Raw genomic sequence first — 22,231 nt, 5'->3', positions numbered from 1 at the left:
CAAGAATAGTGTGTGGATTGTATTTTGAAAACAGAGATCTTTCATTTGTGTAATCGGGCCAAGGCGAGACTCTATAATTATTTTATTGTGAATGAATGATGTTGTGTTTATGATTGATTATCGAGCCTACGGAAACCCTTGTATGCTTTCAGATTCTTTGTATTCAAGCCGGGTGATTATCCCTTTGTTTTTTTATGTTTAACGCCTAAATCATATGATTGATAGAAGTCGAGATTTATTTGAAATATCCTTGTTTGATGCCGGGTCAGCGAAGTTTATTACATAGTTTTAGTTCCGTGAGCGAAAATCCCATTTACACAAAGAATCGTCGCATAACACAGAACCAGATCCGAAATCCGGATTTGAAAATATCGGGTTTGTAAGAATATTGGATTGACGCTTTAGAGCAGACAAAGCCTGGCTTGTAGGATTGCGACTATGTGATATGCAATTAAATCATAGTTTTTAGATCGCGATCAACCGTGACTGTTGGATTGCAAAAGTAGTTTGCTATAGTGCATGGTATTTCAGGTGACTGAAGAACTGTAAGCGGTATTGAATGGTGATCACCCGATCCCATTCACCATTCGACAAGTAACAAAAGGGTGAATAGGGAAACTTCTTTATCGGGCAGTTAATTCCCGTATTAACTGTCCGCCCGAAATAGATGTGGGCCATCGGATCCACTACGTGCAAATCGACGGTGGAGGATTGATGTGCCATTTGGATAGTCAGAGTAAATGTGGGTTGTTGGATCGGAGGATGTATTGAACGGTGGAGATCAGTGGATCGGTGATCAGAGAGCACGGAGGTAGCTTGGAGTAGGTGGACCCAACAATTTAACAGATGCGGGTGAATAAGTTTTGAAGTCCGACTATATGTTCGAAGCGGGGTTTTCCCTTTGCCCCTGTGTATTTCGATAAAAAGTGTTGTTCGAGTTTTCTAGGCTATAGTGATAATAAAAAACTTCCAATATAATGGCCCTGATAGCTTAAGTGGTTCCATTTTTAAAGGAAAAACACCAAACTATGCTTCCGATATGTATATGTGGGCATGGAGCTTTAAAGGCTTATAAGGGTGAACTAGTCCCGAAGATGTTTAGGGTGTGGCAGCCATATGGTTGTGTCAATTTTTGGTATCAAAGCAAGGATGTGTTGCTTATGAAGATTATGATTACAAAGGTATGAAAGTTGCAGCAATTGAATGAATGGCAATGTTTGGCACAGGACTACAACAGTAAGACTGTAGGAAGAACTTTTGTGAAGTTCTTAGAGATTGTAGCAGAACCTCATTCTAGCTGAGGCTCGGAATAGATAGGGACATAGGAGTCCTTAAGAGAAGTGAGTGGAGCAACCAAAGAGAGAGCAATATTTCTCAGTGCAAGTTCTAAATAAAGAGGACTTGGAGACCAGGCAGAGGAGAAGCTTGGTGAGAAGATCAACTTAGAAAGAAGTTGTTTGGTTGTAGGTGTAGAGATCACACAGAAGAGAAGATGGCTATGGAAAGTCATATGGAAGGTTTAGAAGAAGGCTACAAGATGAAGGAGAAGGGTGCTCAAACAATCCGTAGGAACTAGACAAGTCAAGCAAAGATTGACAAGGAAATAGCTGAGATAAGAGAAGAACTTGATGTGTTAGTAATGTTGCTAGAGGAGAACCAAAGACTAGGTTGGGTCTTGAAGAGGAAGCCAGTGAAGTGGCCTAAGTTGCAGAGAAGGCTGCAACAAAGACAGGTAAAGTGGTTAATGGAAAACCTCAGAGAAGCAGAGGCAGAAATGGATGTTTCCATTTGTAGACCTAATAGGGTGAAATGTTGGGTGAAGAGGATAATGGGAGATCAACAGAAGATCTCATGGAATATTCGCATAGTTCAGAACAGTTAGAAGATATGTTGACAAGAGAAGCAGATGAGATAATGAAGCCTTGTGATTTTAATTCTCATAGTTTGTGTATGTTTGCAGGATATGCAGAGGATGATGGACAGTTTGGTGAAAATGTCACAAACAGGAATGAAGCTCTTGAGGTGAAGTATGATGGGGAATGCCTTTTAGAGGAAGAAGGTGTCGATTGGAAGAGTTCATAGATGAATTTCTGTTTGGTGTAAGACAATCAGATGAAGCTGATATGGACCAGAAGTCTAATGAAAATGCCATAGTGGTACTACAAGAATGTAAAAAAATGAATTTGTTTAATGAAATTGATGAAAGAAATTTTCAATATGATAGTGCAAAAGACAGGATAACTCAAGAGGATTGCCAGGAAAAGAATGAAGCTGAGAATGGAAGTTGTGATGAACTGCTGGAGAGATTTCACATGGAAATAGAATTCTTGGAAAGATTGCTCAAGGAACTTGAAGGAGAAACGAAGCTTTCAAAACCTGATAAAGAAGAGATTATGGTTACTATGCATGATAAAGATGAAATGTCTCTAACATTTATAGAGTTAAGTAAATGTTTAGACTCTTTAGTTAATGATGTGACTGTAGGTATGGAAGACAACATTAATAAATATGATGCTGAAATCAGAGAAATTGAGCAGAGATTATTTGAAGGTGAGATGAAAGATCAGGAACAACAAGGAAGTTATGTCCTCAGAGACATGAAGGGGACAGAAGTATTAATCCAGCAGGATGAAGATGGAAGAAACCATCAATTTAAAAGGGATGATCAACAACATGAGAGTGAATTTGAGGAAGGCATTGGATTGCAGGAGTATAGAAACTGGCAGCAATATGAAGAACAAGAGATTAGTCTAGTAGTATAAAGAAAGACAAATGAAGACCAAAGATACAGATGGAGAATGAAGAAAAGGGTCAACTGGAAGCTATTGCAACAGAGGTGGAATGGCAAGCTGATGAACGAGTTCAAGGAACTTGAACGAGTTCAAGGAACTTGAACAAATTCATATTGATTTGTTAGAGAAGGAGACACTGAAAGGAATGGAGTCACCACAAGAAGGATCTGCTGAAATCCAGAAGATATATGATGGAAGATTGGTTCTTGAAGCATCACAAGAGGATGAAAGGTATTGTATTCTGAAAACTGAAAGTTGTTGTGTGTTTGCAGGTTATGTAAACTTGAGGGAAAACAAGCAGTTATTGGAAACTATCAAACCAACAGGTGGAAAGATGAATACCCACAGTCATGTGAAGAATAAAGAGAAAATTTACAGTCAAGTGAAGGAACATGTCTAGTTAGATGACATCCAAAGGATAAGTCAAAAGGAGGATGGCAAAGGAATTATTGAGATCAAATAAGTGTTTGGAAAGGAAGAGATTCATTCATATGAACATAGAACAAAGAGTTTTCTCAGGAAAATTGATGAAGCAAATACAAAGCAAATGGAGAACCTTATGGTGTGTTTAGGAAGTGGGAGTCAACCAAAAGGATTGATGATGAAATTATTTGAGGAGACCTTGGTGTCTCATAGTTTTGAAACTAATATTTTGTGTGTAAATGCAGGATACACTGAAGTAAGGAAACTATTTAATGTTGTCATAAGGGAAAGGAAAAGTAAAGATATGATTTTTCAGAAGTTAGAAGAAGGAAATTCACATAATCTTGTGATGCAGAGGAAAGAGCAACTGTTAAACATAGTTGTAGTGAATTATGCAAATATTGGACAACTATTGAGGACTGAAGCCAAAGGAAAGCAACTAGTGAAGGTTGATATAGAAGAATTTGTTGATATTAAACAGTTATTGAAGATTATTGAACTTGAAGAAAACCAGAGTAAAGAAGGACTAAAGACAGATGTTGCAGACAATGAAGTTAGTAAAGATCATGCAGAGCTCTTGGGAGAAATTCCAGATGAGATGGTAGATTTGTGGCATGATTCTAGTCTTTTGGATAAGAGGCAAGGAAACCAAAGGATAAGTGATCAGACTATACAACCAGAATTGAATACGAATGAAGGAGTTGTCATGGATGACAATATGGAAAAGATGTTGTCAGAAATGTTGGCATAATGAAGAAACCTGGTAAAGCATTTGTGTTTAATGAATTTATTGATTCTGGTGAAGATTTATATGCAAGAACAAGGCAATGTGAAGTCAATTTGAAACAAGGAGTTGATTCTGAAGATCAGATCGAAGTAAGGAAGGGTGAGATCAGAATGTCTCAGAAATATGGACTGATGTTGAATTTGCAGTATGGAATTGTTGAACTAGAAATGAGTTCAAGGGATGATAGTAACAATAATACTAGTGTACAACAGGGAGTTATTGATGAAGAAGAGGCTGAAGATGACATTTCAGAAGTAGAAAAATATGATGCCATGATCCTTAAGGGTGCAGAAATTAAGTTACTAGAAGAAGAGGTATTCCAAGTACCTAAGAAAGCAGGAAGAATTCTTAGTTTTCAAGAAATTTGTGGAATTGCAAGTATACTGGGAATTGAAGTAAGAAGTGATGAAGCCATGAATGAGAAGCTAGAAGAAGGAACTAGAATTATTGTGGGGATCAATGGAGAAGGCATTTGTACATTTCAGAAATGTATATGGAACAATATTGGCATAGGGATTATGATGTTCTTATGCAAGAACACATTCAGTTGCAGAAGAATAGTATTCATCATCTGAGAAGTGAAATGGAGAAAGAAATTGATGAGTTGTGGGAACTCATACAACAACATTCCAATAAACTAAATAGAGGACAAAAGAAGGAAGGAAGATTGGCTAGAAAGAATGGTACAGGTGAAGAAACTGCAAATTAAGGTGTGGAAGTCTGGTATAAATTATGATGACGAGAAAAAAGCAACAAGATATAACAAAAAGACAGCAGCAAATAGTGGGAGCATAGCTAATGGGGTAATGCAACATAAAATATGGATACCTAGAGAATGACAACAAACAACAGCAATAACCAAGGACAAACTACCGAACAAAGAATGGGATCCAGGAGGACACAGATTAGAAGCACATGATCAGGAGATCATGACTATTTTTAACCTTGGAAGTATGATGTAGGAGCATATAGACATAGCCAGCAATGTGATGGTGTGGTCACATGTTGTGGCTAATGAAAGTTTGGAGGAAGAATTGGTTATTTAATTTTATTAATTGTAAAGTATGTAAGCAGTTAATTGTTTCCTAATTCTGAACAAAATTGGTAATAAGTGGCAAGTGATCCTCCCTGTGTGGAGATCAAGCCAAGTAGTTAGAATGATTAGTTAGGGTAGGATTTGATTTCTAAGAATATAGTAAATTCATTCATTTGTGGAAGGAGATGGTTAGATAAAGCATATATGTATTTTCCTTCTTTTTTGAAATAAGAGAGGAACAGAGAGATAGGATTCACGATGGACTTGTAAGCCTACGGGTAGGTTAGGAAGAGAGGCCACCAATTTGGAGAATAAGGCCAGAGAGGAAAGATTCAAGAGAGGATTGAGTAAAGCGAGAGCAAGAATAGTGTGTGGATTGTATTTTGAAAACATAGATCTTTCATTTGTGTAATCGAGCCAAGGCAAGACTCTGCAATTGTTTTATTGTGAATGAATGATGATGTGTTTATGATTGATTATCGAGCCTGCGGAAACCCTTGTATGCTTTCAGATTCTTTGTATTCGGGCCGGGTGATTATCCCTTTGTTTTGTTATGTTTAACGCCTAAATCGTATGATTGATAGAAGTTGGGCTTTATTTGAAATATCCTTGTTTGATGTTGGGTCGGCGAAGTTCATTACATAGTTTTAGTTCCGCGAGCAGAAATCCCATTTACACTAAGAATCATCACAAAACACAGAACCGGATCTGAAATCCAGATTTGAAATCTTATAAAGGGTGGCTTATATCCATATTGGGTCCGTAAGAATATTGGATCGATGGTTTAGTGCAGACAGAACTTGGCTTGGAGGATTGCGACTATGCGATATGTGATTAAATCGTAGCCGTTAGATCATGATCAACCGTGATCGTTGGATCGCGAAAGTAGTTTGCTACAGTGCATGGTATTTCTGGTGGCTAAATAAATGTAAGCAGTATTGAATGGTGATCATCTGATCCCATTCACCATTCGACACGTAGCACGAGGGTGAACAGGGAAACCACTTTATTGGGCGGTTAATCCCCGTATTAATTGTCCGCTCGAAATAGATGTGGGTCATCGGATCCACTACGTGCAGATCGACGGTGGAGGATTGATGTGCCAGTTGGATAGTCGGAGTAAATGTGGACCGTTGGATCAGAGGATGTATTGAATGGTGGAGATTAGCCGATCGGGGATCGGTGATCAGAGAGCATGGAGGTAGCTTGGAGTAGGCGGGCCCAACGATTTAACAGATGCAAGTGAATAAGTTTTGAAGTCTGGTTATATGTTCGGAGCGGGGTTTTCCCTTTTTCCCTGTGTATTTCGATAAAAAGTGTTGTTCGGGTTTTTTAGGCTAAAGTGATAATAAAACACTTCCGATAGTGTAATGGCCTCGATGGCTTAAGTGGTTCTATTTTTAAAGGAAAAACACCAAACTACGCTTCTGATATGTATATGTGGGCATGGAGCTTTAAAGGCTTATAAGGGTGAACTAGTCCCGAATGTGTTTAGCGTGTGGCAACCATATGGTTGCATTAGTCTTAGTAGAGAAGTCTAAGTGTTTGGGTCTTAGCGTAGGTAGAGGCTCTGCAGTTGAGTGCGTAGAGGCCTAGGGTGGAAGTCCGCAGCTGAGTGCACAGACCCCTGCAACTGTGTGTGTAGGGAAGATAGAGTCTGTATTAAACCGAAGATGTCAATAAAGAGAAGTATTCTGGAAATTCTATGTATTTATTTCCTATTAGTACATCTGGTTATATTGCGTTTTGGGTTTCATTTACAATGTTTATGTGATGCGCGAATATATGTGATTATATTGGTTAATTGAACGCAAGTAAGAATATCTTTTTACGTGGTGCTAACTATGATTGTTTAGTAAGATAAGTAAAACACTTAAGGTAACTTGGGAACCTATGCAATACGTTGTCATAGAAGCACAAAAGTACCTAGACCATAGGTTAAGGCTGCGTGAAGGTCAATAGTACACCTTCACGGAGGTACTGAAGGGTGGAATAAAGGGATAGATTGAGAAAGCCCTAAAGATTAGTGACCTCTGTGAAAGTAGGAACAGAGGGTATAAACCGACATCACGACCATCTCAGGGTGTGGAAACTTGGTTCCAACATGCCCCCATATTGCTTCGGGTGAGACTTCGGTCCGCGCTCTATGGGCTGATGTTGAAAGGGCCAGTAGTGTAGGAATATGTTTGGATAATTAACGCTAAACCTGGGTCAGGCCCCACACAACCAACAAATGGTTCTGTTGCTGGGACTAGAATCTGCATGAGAGATGTGTGATGTCGTATCACTGGAATCCAACTAAGAAAGAGATCGAAGATTGGTTGGATAGGAAGATCCATGAATTCGTGACACAGGAGAGCAAAAATACGCGACTAAAAAAGGAACAATGGCTGGACAGGTACTTATATATAGAAATCCACGAGATCTTTTTCTGTTTCTTTCTAGTTGAGTTATACGAGTGGATCATGAAGCTAGCGGATAGCCAAGGAAGGTGGAGACTTGACGGTCCTATTGTCTAGACCCCGGAGTTAGTACAGAGACTGGAAGCCTCTGAGGATAAGATCGCCCATGCTATCGATCATTGGCTCGATCACATCATAGGAGGATTTGTGACTGAATTCGTGGTTGATACCTCAGTTAGCTACAGCGAGGCAGAGTGACGCTTTTTCAAAGGTCTGCGAGGTAAGTACTTGAAGTCTTTGAATACCTGGATTAAGATGTTATTGTGTGAAAAACAGGTTATGCAACTACCTTGATGTTCAGAGCTACGCGAAGTGGAAATACTTACAAAAACGAAGGAAGAAAGGGTCCTAAATATAGCCCACTGATTTCACCTCCATTGGGTGATGAAGAGGGAGTAACGCAAGATTCTCCACGAAGTGAAATTCAGTTAATAAGATAGGGATTCCTACGATTGCCGCCTCCGCCCACACCACCTCCAACTTCACCACCATCACCTATGACTTCATCCATACCACCACCACCTCCACCGCAGTTCAACATGGAAAATTCAGTGAAGCTACCTTTGTTTAAGGGCTTGGGAAATGAGGACCTGGACCAGTTTTGGTTCATTGTGAAAGTTGTATGGGAAGCTCAGGGTGTCACAGATGACCACATGAAGAAGGAAACATTGGTTAGTGCTTTGCAAGATCATGCGCTAACCTGGTACATCAAGTACTCTAATGATAACCCAAATGCTGGGGTGGTAGACATCCAAACTGCACTGAATAAAGAATTCAGTAGGCCTAAATCCGAGGCACAGTCGATTGTGGGGTTCAAGGAAATCACGATGAAACCAGGTGAGACACCTTGGGAATTGGATCAGAGGTTGAAGTGTAAAATCCGCGAAGCTAATATGAACTTAACAGATGGACAACATCGTGAATGGTTCGTGGCTTTGCTCCTGCCACACCTAAGGGTTGCACTGTCACAACAGAAGATTACAACTCAGCCTTGGAGATTGCAATGAGACTACATAAAACATTGATGCAAGATCTGAATCTGGGTGTTCAGCAGATCCATGCGCAGTTGTAAAAGATTTTCCTTGAAATGCAAATTTTGAAGCAATACAGAACAATTCGATTGGAGGTGCGCGAGGAAATATGGTGCCTGAAATGTAAGGGTCAGGGGCAGGACAAATACCATTGCCTGGTCTCTACCAACTATATTGCAAGAGGCAGACCGATGCCTTTGAGGCTAGAAGCCCAAGCAGGACTGAGCGCGGGGCCTATGTTGTGGTGTGCTATATGTCAGATAACATGGAAACATACAACGAATAACTGTCATTTGCTGCAGAAGTTTGTACAAACATCGCAATAACTGTTCTGCAACTTCTGCAGGTCTGTAGGGCATGATGAGCGCAACTGTAGAAGTTATGAATTGATGATGTACAAAACACCCACCTATAGGGTTTAGGAAAAAACGCGGCCCCCTGACCAGAGCGTTGGGATGGCGCGAATAGGCTTTTAGTGGCGCAGACGAGGTTGAGGTAGAGGAGGACCAGGCAGAAATTGGGGACAGTTGATCTGTTACAACTGTGGAGGACTAGGACATTATTCCTGTGAATGCACTAACCCAGCTCGACTGTCATGCAAATATTGTACTCAGTTTGATCATGAGACAGAGGACTATCCTACGCTGATAGCAAGGATACATGATAAGGGGGTGCTACCATCTCAGCCGACTCAGAACCTGTAGATGATGAGGCCTGAGCCTCGCAAAGAGGATCCAAATGTGTATATAGTTCTTCGAAGTGGAATTTCAATAGGCGATGACAAGGGGAAACAACCCAAAGACAATGCATGGGTTCGCAAAGCTCCGACGAAGGAGGTTGAATTTGATTTAGAGTGCGCACATGAAATGTTCATGGAAGCAAAGAAGGGCTTCGCTAGGGCCTCCACCTCAGGGAGCAAGGATAAGCCTGATCAGGAAATGGACCCTTCTATGCTTACGACCTTTCTAGAGAGCTACATGAAGCTACTGCGCGACAGCAAGGCTGTGAAGGGGTTACAGGAGCTTATAAATAGATGCACCGGAAACACTCTGGGTGAACCGCGCGTTGTACGGAAGATTGATAAGCATCAAGCAAGGACGGGGCGAGAAATGAGACTGACCACACAGATAGGAGAATATGAAATGGATCATGTTATTTTGGATCTGGGGTCAGACGCGAACGTTTTACCAAAACAGACTTGGGAGCGGATGGGAAGACCCATGCTGCAGTGGTCTCCAATTCAGTTAAGGATGGAAAATCAGCAAAAGATCATCCCCATGGGATGGCTACAAGGAATAACTATAGATATTGAGGGCATGAGCACGTTGGCTGACTTTGAAGTCATATAAATTGTGGATAAAAACAACCCCTACCCTACGCTCCTTGGAATTGATTGGGCTACTGACATGAATGGGGTAATCAACCTAAAGAAGCAAAAGATGACATTTGAAAAGAAATCACTCTGCATAATAGTACCCCTAGATCTTGCTGAAGGATCGCGCTATACTAAACCAGTCCGTGATTATGAGAGCGATGACGATTTGGATTGCATATATAAGATAACAGCACGAGACCAAGATTGGGTGAATCCAACAGTGGATGGACGAATTACATGGGATCGCAAGAGTTCCTGCACCTCAGACTCTGATGAAGAATTAGAGTGCTGGTAGAATCGGTTACATGAAGTAACCACGCTGAGCTGTAACATGATGACCCAGTCGCTGCGCTGTGTATTGTCAGAGGTAAGAAATCTACCCACTTATGATGGCTTGAATGATGTAGATGTATTTTTGGATGCATTTGAGAGGGAAGTACCAGAGAAGCAACGCTTCCAGGCTTTGGATTGGGCACTACGCGCTACACTCGCAAGATGGTGGGGTACACACAAGGGTAGCTTTGATGATTGGCGCAAGTGTAGGAGGATGATGAGAACACGCTTTGGGAAGCTGAAGGTACAAATGACAGAAAAATATGACGGGAAGGATGATCCATGTGCACACTTGGCCAAATGGGCTAAGGCTTATGGAGTGAAGCCCCAACCTGAATGGGTGCACTTGTTCTGTCACACCTTGGATGTCATCCCGATGAACTCATACTTAGAAATAGAGCTCTACCATGGTACAGGTGAATGGGATATTCTACGCAAAGGAATCATTATGACTTTCAGATTTGAAGACAAGTTTGACTATATTGACGAAACACTACAAGAAGTTAAAGCAGCAATCTTTAGGATATCGCAAGATCCTTTGGATCTGATCCAACCCGATTGAACTACTCAACTGAGCCACGCACTGGAATGCTATAACATGACTTCTAAAGAAGAAGATGAGGATCTGTGAAAGATTAATATCCTTGAAATAGAGGGTCACCGTGAGGTTGAGGGACTGCAAATTGAGAATCCTGATATAATCGCTCCACTAAAAACAAAACAGGTAAATATTGGCACGGAGGCGGAGCCCAAATTCGCGAAGATTGGAGATTGCTGGGATGATGCGACGGTGGATAAGGTCACTGAATTGCTTCACGAATACCAGGATTTGTTCCCCACCAAGTTTACGGAGCTAAAGGGGATAATAGGAGACCTGGGTGTTATGAAAATCACGTTAAAGGCTGACGCTAAGCCGATTAAGCAAAGACCTTACCGTCTCAATCCAAAGTATAAGGAGAAGGTCTGCTTAGAGCTAGACAAGATGCTCACGGCAGGCATCATTGAGCCCATAGAAGAATTTGATTGGGTGAGCCCAATGGTGGTACAGGAAAAGAAGTAGAAGGATGAAATAAGGATATGCATAGATCTTAGGAAGTTGAATGATGCTTGCGTACATGATGCTTTCCCGACTCCGTTCACTGACAAAGTATTGGATAATGTCGGTGGCCAGGAAGCGTACTCCTTCACTGATGGGTTCTTTGGGTACCATCATATCAAAATCGCACTGGAGGATAGAAAAAGATGACCTTTGTGACTGAATGGGGATGTTTTCAGTACACTGTAATGCCTTTCGGATTGAAGAATGCACCTGTGATTTTTTCGTGTGTAGTCATTGCTGCATTCAAAGAATTCATTCATAAGGTCCTAGAGGTGTACTTTGATGACTGGAGTATGTTTGGGTTGGTAAAACGCCATGTAGAAAGTTTGCGCCTGATGCTAGATACTTGTCGAAGGTACTAGATTGCACTCAATTTGAAGAAATGTATGTTTTTTGTTCCTTTTGGGACCCTGCTGGGTCATGTGGTTTGTAGACAGGGACTAATGGTAGATCTCGCAAAGATCGAAATGATACTTAACTTGGAGGCACCGAGGAGTGTAAGACAACTGCTCACAACCTTGGGACATACTGGGTATTATAGAAAGTTTATCAAGGGCTATGCCTAGATCACCACGCCTATGGAGAAGTTGTTGAAAAAGGATGTCATGTTCTGTTGGAATGAGGACTGTAAGAAAAGCTTGGATGTATTGAAAGAAAAAATGGTCACCGCACCGATTTTAGTCTTCCTGGATTGGAAGAAGGAGTTTCACGTACATGTAGACACGTCATGTATAGCATTGGGAGCAGTACTGACACAGGCTAGCGGAGGAGAATTGGACGTCCTATAGCATTCACAAGCAGGAGGTTATCTAAGGCTGAGAATAACTATTCCACCATTGAGCACGAAGGGTTAGCCATGGTATACGTGCTCCAAAAGTTTAGACATTATTTTTTGGGTGGACATTTTAAGATGTATACGAATCATTTTGCGTTGAAATACCTGTTCAATAAGCCTTAGTTGGGGGGAGAATCTGTAGGTGGTTGCTATTGTTCCAGGAGTATGCTTTTGAAGTTATTGTGAATCCTGGACAATTGAACATGGGACCAGACCATCTGTCGTGCATCAAAATAGGGGAAGAGCCCACTAATTTGGAGGAGGGATTACTTGACACACAACTATTTGCATTACGCGTCGCGGATGGCCACTTTGAAGACATCATACACTTCCTAACAATAGGAGCTGCCTTGGAAGGCTACACCATCTAGCAGAAGAAGGAATTAGTGGTACGTGCAACAAAATTTTCTATCATTGTCGGACATATGTACAAAATGGGGTCTGATGAAGTATTACGATGATATGTACCAGAGTTTGAAAGGAGCAGTATCCTCGCGGATGATCATGGGAGCGCCACGAGAGGCCATTATGCAGGGAGAGTGACAGCGCAGAAGATTCTCCACGTAGGGTTGTGGTGGCCAACCCTCCATAAGGATTCAAAAGCTTACTGCAAGGCGTGCGATGTGTGTCAAAGGACTAGCAGGCCATCATAGAGAGATGAGTTGCCTCTGAATCCACAGAAGACATTACAACCCTTTGAGAAATGGGCGATAGATTTTTTGGGACTTATTCAGCCCTAAGGGAAGAAGACAGGAGCACGGTACATTATCACCGCGACTGAGTATTTGACTCGATGGGCGGAGGCACAGCCTGTGAAGGACTGCACAGGCGTGACCACTACAAAGTTCCTCTTTGAGTATGTACTGACGCAATTTGGGTGTCCAAAGATTCTGATGAGTGATCATGGTACGCACTTTTTGAACAAAATGATCAATGCGTTGATGGGGGAATTTTAGGTATATCACAAGAAAAACATGCCTTATCACCCATAGGCTAATGGGACGATGGAAGCATTCAATAAGGTGTTGGAAAACACATTGACCAAGGTTTTCAATGCTCAACAAAGTGATTGGGACCTACACATACCCGTAGTACTATGGGCCTATTAGACGACATGCAAAAAGTTGACTGGATAGACACCCTTTAGGCTTGTATATGGTGTTGAAGCAATGATGCCCATGGAATAAATTGTGCCTAGTCTGCGCATAGCAGCACTCACGGGTATGATGGATCACGGAGCCCTGGAAGAGAGGCTTGCACAGCTTGCTGAGCTTAAGGAAGAGAGATTTCTAGATGGATTTCACCAACAGGTCCAAAAGTAGTGTGAAAAAGCATGGCATGATCGACACATTAAGCTACACACGTTTAAGGTAAATGATCTAGTTTTGTTATATGACAACAAGTTTGATAAATTTCTAGGGAAATTTAGAATGCACTGGTTAGGGCCTTATGTCGTTAAGGAGATTACCGATGGAGGAGCAGTTCAGTTGGTTAAATTGTATGGAGATCCCTTCCAAGGAAAGGTGAATGGTAGTTGATTGAAGCCATACATTGGTGATCTGTCCAGATGACTATATGAGGGTAGCATAGTATTAGCACTCCAGGCAGCTGAAAGGAGGTGCAAGACTATAAACTACACTGCCCAGGTTGAGGAGCTGTGCGACTGGAGGATTATGCGGAAGAAGGAAGTGTCACTGGGTTCACAACGACGTGAAGGGAGTTGCATTACCCAGGGAGAAATCGTGCAGGTTAGCTAGAAAATCACTGTTAAATTCATTGTTCATGATTTTATGGTAGACATGTAGCTAAATGGAGTGGGTAGCTGACATTTAAAATGAACTTTATGGTTAAGATCCTTGAAAATCTACTGCCAATCTGGCATTAATGAACCGATTGTGGGGGGAACGGTCAGATTTGAATTCAAAATGCCCGATAAATTACAAGTGGCTACCCAATGAACAACACTTGGTCCAGCCTTTGACTCCTCCAGAAGTAAAGGAGCAGTGTGTAACTGCTGTCATAGAGGTGATAGCAGTGGTAGACAGTGCAATAGTATACTACACACAACTATTTGAACAATTGTTCGAGGTCCTGACGAGCCTGTAGGAGGACCCTAATGTACAGCAGTTGGAAACAGAAGCGTGAGAGTTGTAGCAACGTTATGATGAATTAAAAGGCACAGCGTGAACCGTTGCTCTCATGCAGGGACTGGCGAAGCTGCAGGATGCCAAACAATTGAAAGAATAGGTAGATGTAGCGCAACACAAGGAGGCAGTGTTGAAGGTGCGATTGAAGCCCTGGTTGGATGAGGCTTATGTGGTCATGACCTCTATTGAAGGAAAGCTTGCAAATCTACAAGAAACTCAGCAGAAGCTTCAGGCCGACAGTTCAGGACCAGCGACCGAGTAGTTGGTCGAAGAAGCGAAGCAGGCGGCCGCACAGTGCACTGTCAAGGTTGCAGTCATACAGGTTGAGCTGGGAGGTCTTCGTGCTAAGATCTCCACACCTACAGAGTGACTCGTTAACAATTCACCATGTTTGTGTTGGGGGGCTGTTGGGAATGGGATCCCCCAAGGACAATTTTGGGGCCAAACGCCCATGTTTTGGGTCAATTTTGTAATAAAGTAGTAAAGTCTCCACATTTTGTTACCGCGGAGTGCAAAGGTGTCAAGAGTCATAAATGGTTGTACGCCCTTATTTTGTAATGTAAATTTGGCTATAAATATCCACTCATGGTCCACATACCATGGGATTGTATAAAAAGGAGGTAAGTAAGTAAGCTCTAGGTAGTCTTAAGTTAGAAGTCCTTAGCAAAGTATGGAGTGACGATCCTTGGTAGAGAAGTCTAAGTGTTTGGGTCTTAGCATAGGTAGAGGCTCTGTAGCTGAGTGCACAGAGGCCTAGGGTGGAAGTCCGCAGCTGAGTGCGCGGACCCCTGCAGTTGTGTGTGCAGGGCAGATAAAGTTTGTATTAAACCAAAGATATCAATAAAGAGAAGTATTCTACAAATTCTGTGTATTTATTTCCTGTTAATACATCTAGTTATATTGTGTTTTGGGTTTCATTTACAATGTTTATGTGATGCGTGAATATATGTGATTATATCGGTTAATTGAATGCAAGTAAGAATATCTGTTTACGCGGTGCTAACTATGATTGTTTAGTAAGATAAGTAAAATACTTAAGATAATTTAGGAACCTATACAATACACTGTCATAGCAGCGCGAAAGTACCTGGATTGCGGGTTAAGGCTGCACGAAGGTAAATCGTACACCTTTGCTAGGTACTGAAGGGAGGAATAAAGGGATAGACTGACAGAGCCCTAAAGCTTAGTGACCTGCATGAAAGTAGGAATAGAGGGTATAAACTGACATCACGACCATATCAGGGTGCGGAAAATTGGTTCCAACATCCTCCCATACTGCTTCAAGTGAGACTTCAGTTTGCGCTCCGCGGGATGATGTCGAAAGGGCCAATAGTGTAGGGATTTGTTTGGCTAACGAATGCTGAACCTGGGTCAAGCCCCACACATCCAACAAGGTTTGTGAGCATCACTTTCCTTGCTTCACCATAGCTATGATACCATGTTGAAAAACCAAGTAGTAATATTTCTGAACTACTGATAATTTTTTGTGAAAATATTAGGTCTTCTTTTCAACTAGTTCTACTTCATAAAATAATTAAACTTCATAAATTCAACCAATAGCAGTGATAATAAAACAAATATCACAATGCAAAAAAAAATACACTAATGAGTAGGTCAGAGACTAAGGAAAAACTCCACAAGGGGGAAAACCCAACCAAGATTTTCCTTAGAAATATCCTTCAACAAGACATCAAGGCATAGACAATACTAACCATAAGATGGCTTCCACAAGTGTTAAGTTCCTCTTTACAAATTCTCTCAAAAAGATAAAAAATGAGAGGTTAATCCCCTCACCATATCACATAAACAAATATCGAATATCTTTCCTCTAAGGCTTGGAAATCATATAGGATACATATCTGTGGAGGCACAAAACACAAGCAAAATCATAGTCCTGAAGTAGCTCAGATCTCGGAATAGAGACAGATCTAAGAAGGCACAAAACTCAGAACAAATCATAGTCCTAAACTAGCTTGGATATCAGACTAGAGACAAACCTGAGGTGACCTTATATCTCGACCTAACCACAGGCCTAAAATAGATCAAAACTTTGACCAATATATATGCCATGGATCTCATAGAAAAAGCCTCAATATAACCTTCTTGAACTTAGCCTAGAAGTAGATCTCAAATGGAAACAAAAAATGAACAAGTGTAAAAATCTTAGACCTTCCATAGAGCTAGAAAACTCAAATAAGGAGTATACCTTGGACCTTCCACATTAGCTTCAGAGCATGTTCCACAAGAGCCATGAATTAGTATAGACTTCATCGAGAAGGAAAAGAAAGTCATCTTGCTTGATTTAATCCTTGAATAATCCTTAAAGGACCTTTTCATAGATGAACATATGATAGATTCTTGAGTCACCAAATTTCTTTTCAAGGAGTGCAAATTAACCTCTTTATATATCCATCATGTGATCTGAATGGGTGTGTTTCTAGGCAAGCTGGCTTGACCATCTAAAAGGGCTGACTTAGCACTTGTAGAGCCATTTGAAATTATACAAATACAAATAATATTTTTCTTATTTTCAAAAGTATATTTGACCAATACAAAATCATGATGAACATGCTAAAACAATAATAATAAATTGTTTTTACAATTATAGTGATAATAAATAATTTTATGAAAATAGACCATAGTTGAATTTTCAACACTAGAGACATTAAAGAAGCACCAACTACTAGGAATTCTTAAGAAGTGTGAGTTTTCATAACAATATTTGGTGTATGTAGGGTATGTCATAGGTGGAAGAGAGTTGAAGATAGATCCTTCCACGATAGAGGCTATCATGAAGTGGCCGGTCCCTACTATTTTTTCTGAGTTTAGGACTTTCATTAGGGAAACACAATACCTAAGGAAATTCATAGCCTCATTTTCAATAGTAGTAGCACCACTCTAAACCATAGTAGTAAGTGGCAAGAATTTCCAGTGGGGAAAGGGTTAGTAGAGGGCCTTTGAGGAGCTAAAGAAAAGGATTAGTCAAGCACCAGTTCTGGCATTACCAAACTTCCAAGAGCCATTCGAAGTGGAGACAACTGCAAGTGGATACACTATGGGAGAGGACTTGATGCAGGGAGGAATGCTTATATGCTACCATTCTGAGGTATTTAATGGGGCAATTACTAACTATGTTACCTATGAAAAAGAAGTCTATGCATTGGTGCAAGCTATGAAGAAGTGGAAAAAATATCTAATGGAAAAGGAGTGTAATCCACATAGATCACCAACCACTACAGTACCAGTAGGCCCAGAGTAAGATAAAATAGACCAGGAATTACAAGTGTATGGGATTTATACAATAGCTTCATTTAGTGATCAATTATAAGAAAGGAAACATAAGCGATTTGATTGGCATGCTTTCAAGGCCACCCACATCAAATATCATAGCTTTGGGAACTATGATGCACATGGATCCATTCACCCATGATGCATACAAAGAGGTATACTTAGAGGATGAGACTTCATGGATGTGTTTTAGTAGTTGCAGAATAAAATTCATGTGCACGATGGTGACAACATAGATGACTACCATCTCCCGGATGGGTGCACAATGGTGATAATATAGTTGATTACCATCTCTAGGATGGGTGACTATAGTATGGATAAGTCATGTGTTCCTAAAGGTGAGGAGTTGTTATTGATTAGTGAGGGTCACATATCCAAGGTTGTAGGGAACTTTGGTGTAGTGAAGATAGTAGCCAACATGTAGAGGTATGTGTATTGGCCCAAGATGCAAGAATAGGTAATCAAGTTCATAAGAGGATGCATACTTTATTATACCAACAAGCCTAGTAACAAGAAATAGGGTCTATATCATCACTTACCTATACCCACTTTTCCTTGAGAAATATTTTCCATGGACTATGTGGGAGTCTTACCAACTTTGACTAGGAAGGTACATGACTACCTATTTGTGGTAGTTGAAAAGTTCAGTGGGAAACACATAGAAAACTTGTTGATAGGTCTGGGTGCACTTTGGGATACCAAGGAGCATCATTTTAGACAAGGGTAAAATATTTCTTAGTGCATTTTGGAATACATTTTGGGAGAATATGGACATGATGTTAAAGAGTTCTACAACATTCCATCCATAGACAAATGAGTAGATAGAAATTGTTAATAGGGATTTGGTACAAATTTTGAGGGGTTGTAATCAGAAGCATCTGAAGGCTGGGGATGAAAATATGGTATAAGCAACACTATTATAACAGAGTAGCCCACACTTCTACTGGTAAGTCCCATTTGAAACTTGTTTTTGATATTTGACACCTTCACCTTTGGATATTGCATATGGGTAGCAAGGAGGAGTGAGGGAGGATATTACAGGGGATGCCTTAAGGGCATAATTGTTTTGTTGATAAGATCATAAAAGGTCCATCTACAGGTATGAGAGACATTGCAGAGGTCACAGGAATTATACAAGGCCATGCAAGATCAACATAGAATAGAGAAGTCGTTCAAGGTGGGAGACCTAGTATGGTTACAATTGAACAAGGAGAGGCTACATGGTCTTGGTAAAAGAACCAAGGATTTGTGGTATGGTCCCTTTGCAATACTAGAAAAGGTGGGAGATAGTTACTATAGGCCCATTTTACCCCCATACATGCATATTTACTCAGTGGTGAACGTAGGGAAGCTGAAAGTCTATGAGCGTTCCATGCTAGATGAGGAAGAGGAATAGCTCCTACCATTTGTAAAGGATTTTGCACTAGATGCTCAAGCAGAGTTGAAAAAGGATAAAATTTTGCATAAGAGTTCTATAAGTACAATATATGGGTTGCATGACCTTTGGAAAATTGGGTTGAAAGGATAGCTTCCATGCAAGGCTAAATTGTACACCTGAGAGAAGGTAGAGAAAAGATTTCCTCACCTCATTTAGTAGAACATTTTGGGGACCAAAAACCTCCCAAAATGATGGAGGTGTGATATGAATTAGATCATTCTATTTTTTTTCATCCATCTCGATTCTTTTAGAGTGGAAAACATGGAGGATTTAGCTCACAGGACCATTTGTAGTAGTGGGGCCCATTTTGGCAAATTGGAGTCTGAAACCTTTCGAGAGAATTTTGAGTAACCAAATAACATTTTTTGGGGGTAAATTTTTTCCATTTTAGAGTTTCATTGTTTTTTCATATTCTACACATAAGTATATTTTTGATGGTGCAATAATTGTCTCAATCAGAGTCTGTATGCAAAAGTTATGCCACTCAAAAGTTGACATTCTTGTTTTAGCCTCCATTATTCGAGAGGATTCCAATTCAACACCCATTATTCATAAAAAAGGGACTAGACATGTGATCATGATGAATAAGACTTTAGAAGGTTCCATATTATAACTCTAATTAATATTTGAAAGAGTCAAACCTAACGCACTAGTACTCTATTGAGTTGTATTATAATTGGGCCACTAGGAGGAAAAGGGGTTCCATTCTTTTGGAGGCATTTTGTTCCATATACTTAAGGTGTCTCTTATATATATATATATATATATATATATATATATATATATATATTTTTTTCCCCTGGAAAAATCGTAATTTTATTCATTTTGAGTAAAATTACATGTTGTAGATGTTGTAATAGCATATGCTGTAACAAAACTTGTCCTGCTAAGATCAGGAGCTAAAAATCAATCAACTGTCTATCTAGGCTTTCCTACCCTTCTTTTTTTCTACTTTCCGCCAGCCTTCATTGTTAGGCGGGGCTGTTACAATAATCATTTGTGCTTCATTTGTGGCAGCCATGATGTCTTTTTCAGAATCTGAGCTTGTAGTAGAGTATGCTCGCTTGCTGCCGCCTATTTCCTGTCCGGGGTTCTCATATTGCTGCTGTAGGTTGTTTGCATTTGGATCTGTTGCATCTTCAATCAGATTTTCATTATTCTGTAAGTGGTGCGGATAGCTTTCTTTGCTGATTTCTGGATTATTCCTTCCGTCTTCGTCCTCTTGAAGTATACTGGTGGTTTCTGCATTCTTTTCCTCTTCTATATCCTCTGCCCATGTGGCTGAAAATTGCCATCCTTTCAGCTTTGGTGGTTGTCTCCTTTTCCTATCTTTTTTGTTTTGTGGGCATGCATTCTGAAGATGACCAGTTTGTCGACATATGCGGCAGCGAAAGGCAGTGTTTTCATAATCCAGTGGCTGTGCCCATTGCTTTCCATTATGGATTAGGAGAATGTGATCTGGTAGGCCTTGACTGAGATCTACCTCCACACAGATCCTGGCGAAAGTGTAGATATCCTTGGATAGGCGCTCGTTGTCTACTTTTAAAAATGTCCCCAAGGTGTTGCTGATTCCTTCCAATACTTTGTAGTGCCAAAAGTGTATAGGTAAGTTAAATAATTTTACCCAGACTGGCATTTTGGAGACCACCATGCTGTTTGGATCGAAATCCGGGAACCAAGATTTCATGAAGAGGCCAGCGTTTCCCCAAAACCATGGTCCCTCGTTCAAAGCATATTCTTTGTCCTTTATGGTGTCGAATTTGACAATAAAGAATCCCTTTGAACAGAGATGGATATCACAGTTTTCTGTCCATATGGAGTAAATCCATTGACGAAGGGCTTCTGGTTTGGGCCAAAATCCATTGAACCTGCATATCACTGCTTTAGTTAAATAATCAGTATGTATTTCATTTACCTCTGGAATGGAGATTGTTAATGCAGGGTTCTGTGTTGTCTGCTCAACAATGTAGGCCCCTGGTGTTGTAGCTTGCTGTTTTGGTTTCTTTTGTGGTTCCATCTTCCCTTTCACTGCATCTTTGAAGGAAGCAGGTCCTTTTGAACTTGAGCCGGAACAACCTCCGCGCAATCTTGTGCTGAGACAGATGGTTGAGTCATTTCCTATACCGTATTCCATTAGCTTGCACTCCTCCTGCAGTACTTTCCCTGTGTAGAGGAGTAGTTGTTTGCATGGTGGGATTCCAGTCTTTTCTTGTATCCTCTGTTTGAGGGTTTTTGTTGCCTCCCATTTCCCTATTTCGATGCATATTGTGTTCCCTCCCATGGATCTAATAAAGAGAGAGCTTTTTCTATCTTCGAGCATATCCAATGCAGGTGCTGTTTGGATGTTTCGCTGATCCTTCATAATCGGATCTTTCTGTTGCCTGCTCCGATCTATGATCTGTGGCTGTGTTCCAGATCTGTGAGTCTTTTTGTTATCAGGCATCCAGATCCGAGGCTGGTGTAGATAGATTTGTTTATTAGGTGTTAAAACCATTTGATCAGTGATGGATCTGAGGTTTTTACCTGCATGTTTGTCGATCTGTTCTTCTTCAGCGCCATTGACCTGAAGCTCATTCCAAAGGGGTTTCTTGGCTGTTCCATGCCCCCAAATCTGTGTTGTATACCGCGATTCAAGGCCAGACGGAGGCTGTTGGTGAGCAGGCCGCGCTTCCCATGTCCTATCACGCTCGTCCTCTATCGGCGAGATGTCTGATCTCGTGCCCTTGTGCTTGTAGTCGGCTGGCTGGTATGCTCCAGGTTCTAACCAGGCAGTAGATCTATGTGCTGCTCCGCATGAGGATCGATCTTCTGCTACATATTCGTTTTCTGGGTCGGGCTGGGGCCAAGATATTGTCCTCACCTCAGATTCACCCGGCTCTGTTATCTGCGGCGGCTTCTCTATCCTCAAGAAGACGGCGTAAACAGAGCAAACTGTCCAGTGTCCGATCCGTGTGCATTTCAATAGTATAGCCGACCCATTTGAGCCGATCGGGGATTTAACAACAATTTTCGCCTCCTGTAACAGATCCGGCCGGATCCGAACCTCCGTTCTGCTTTTGAACCCTATCTGCAGCAAATATAATGAAACCCTTGCTCTCGGCGGCGCGAAAATGGCCAGTGCTGGTCTTGCAGATCCAAGTTGTTGACTTATGGGGATATCGAGAGTTTTACAGATGCGATTAGGG

The sequence above is a fragment of the Pinus tabuliformis genome, chromosome 2_2 (genome assembly GCF_031772625.1).
Source record: "Pinus tabuliformis cultivar Carrire ecotype Pingquan chromosome 2_2, CPIR1, whole genome shotgun sequence".
Lineage (NCBI taxonomy): Eukaryota > Viridiplantae > Streptophyta > Pinopsida > Pinales > Pinaceae > Pinus > Pinus tabuliformis.
This window is presented reverse-complemented; position numbering follows the sequence as displayed.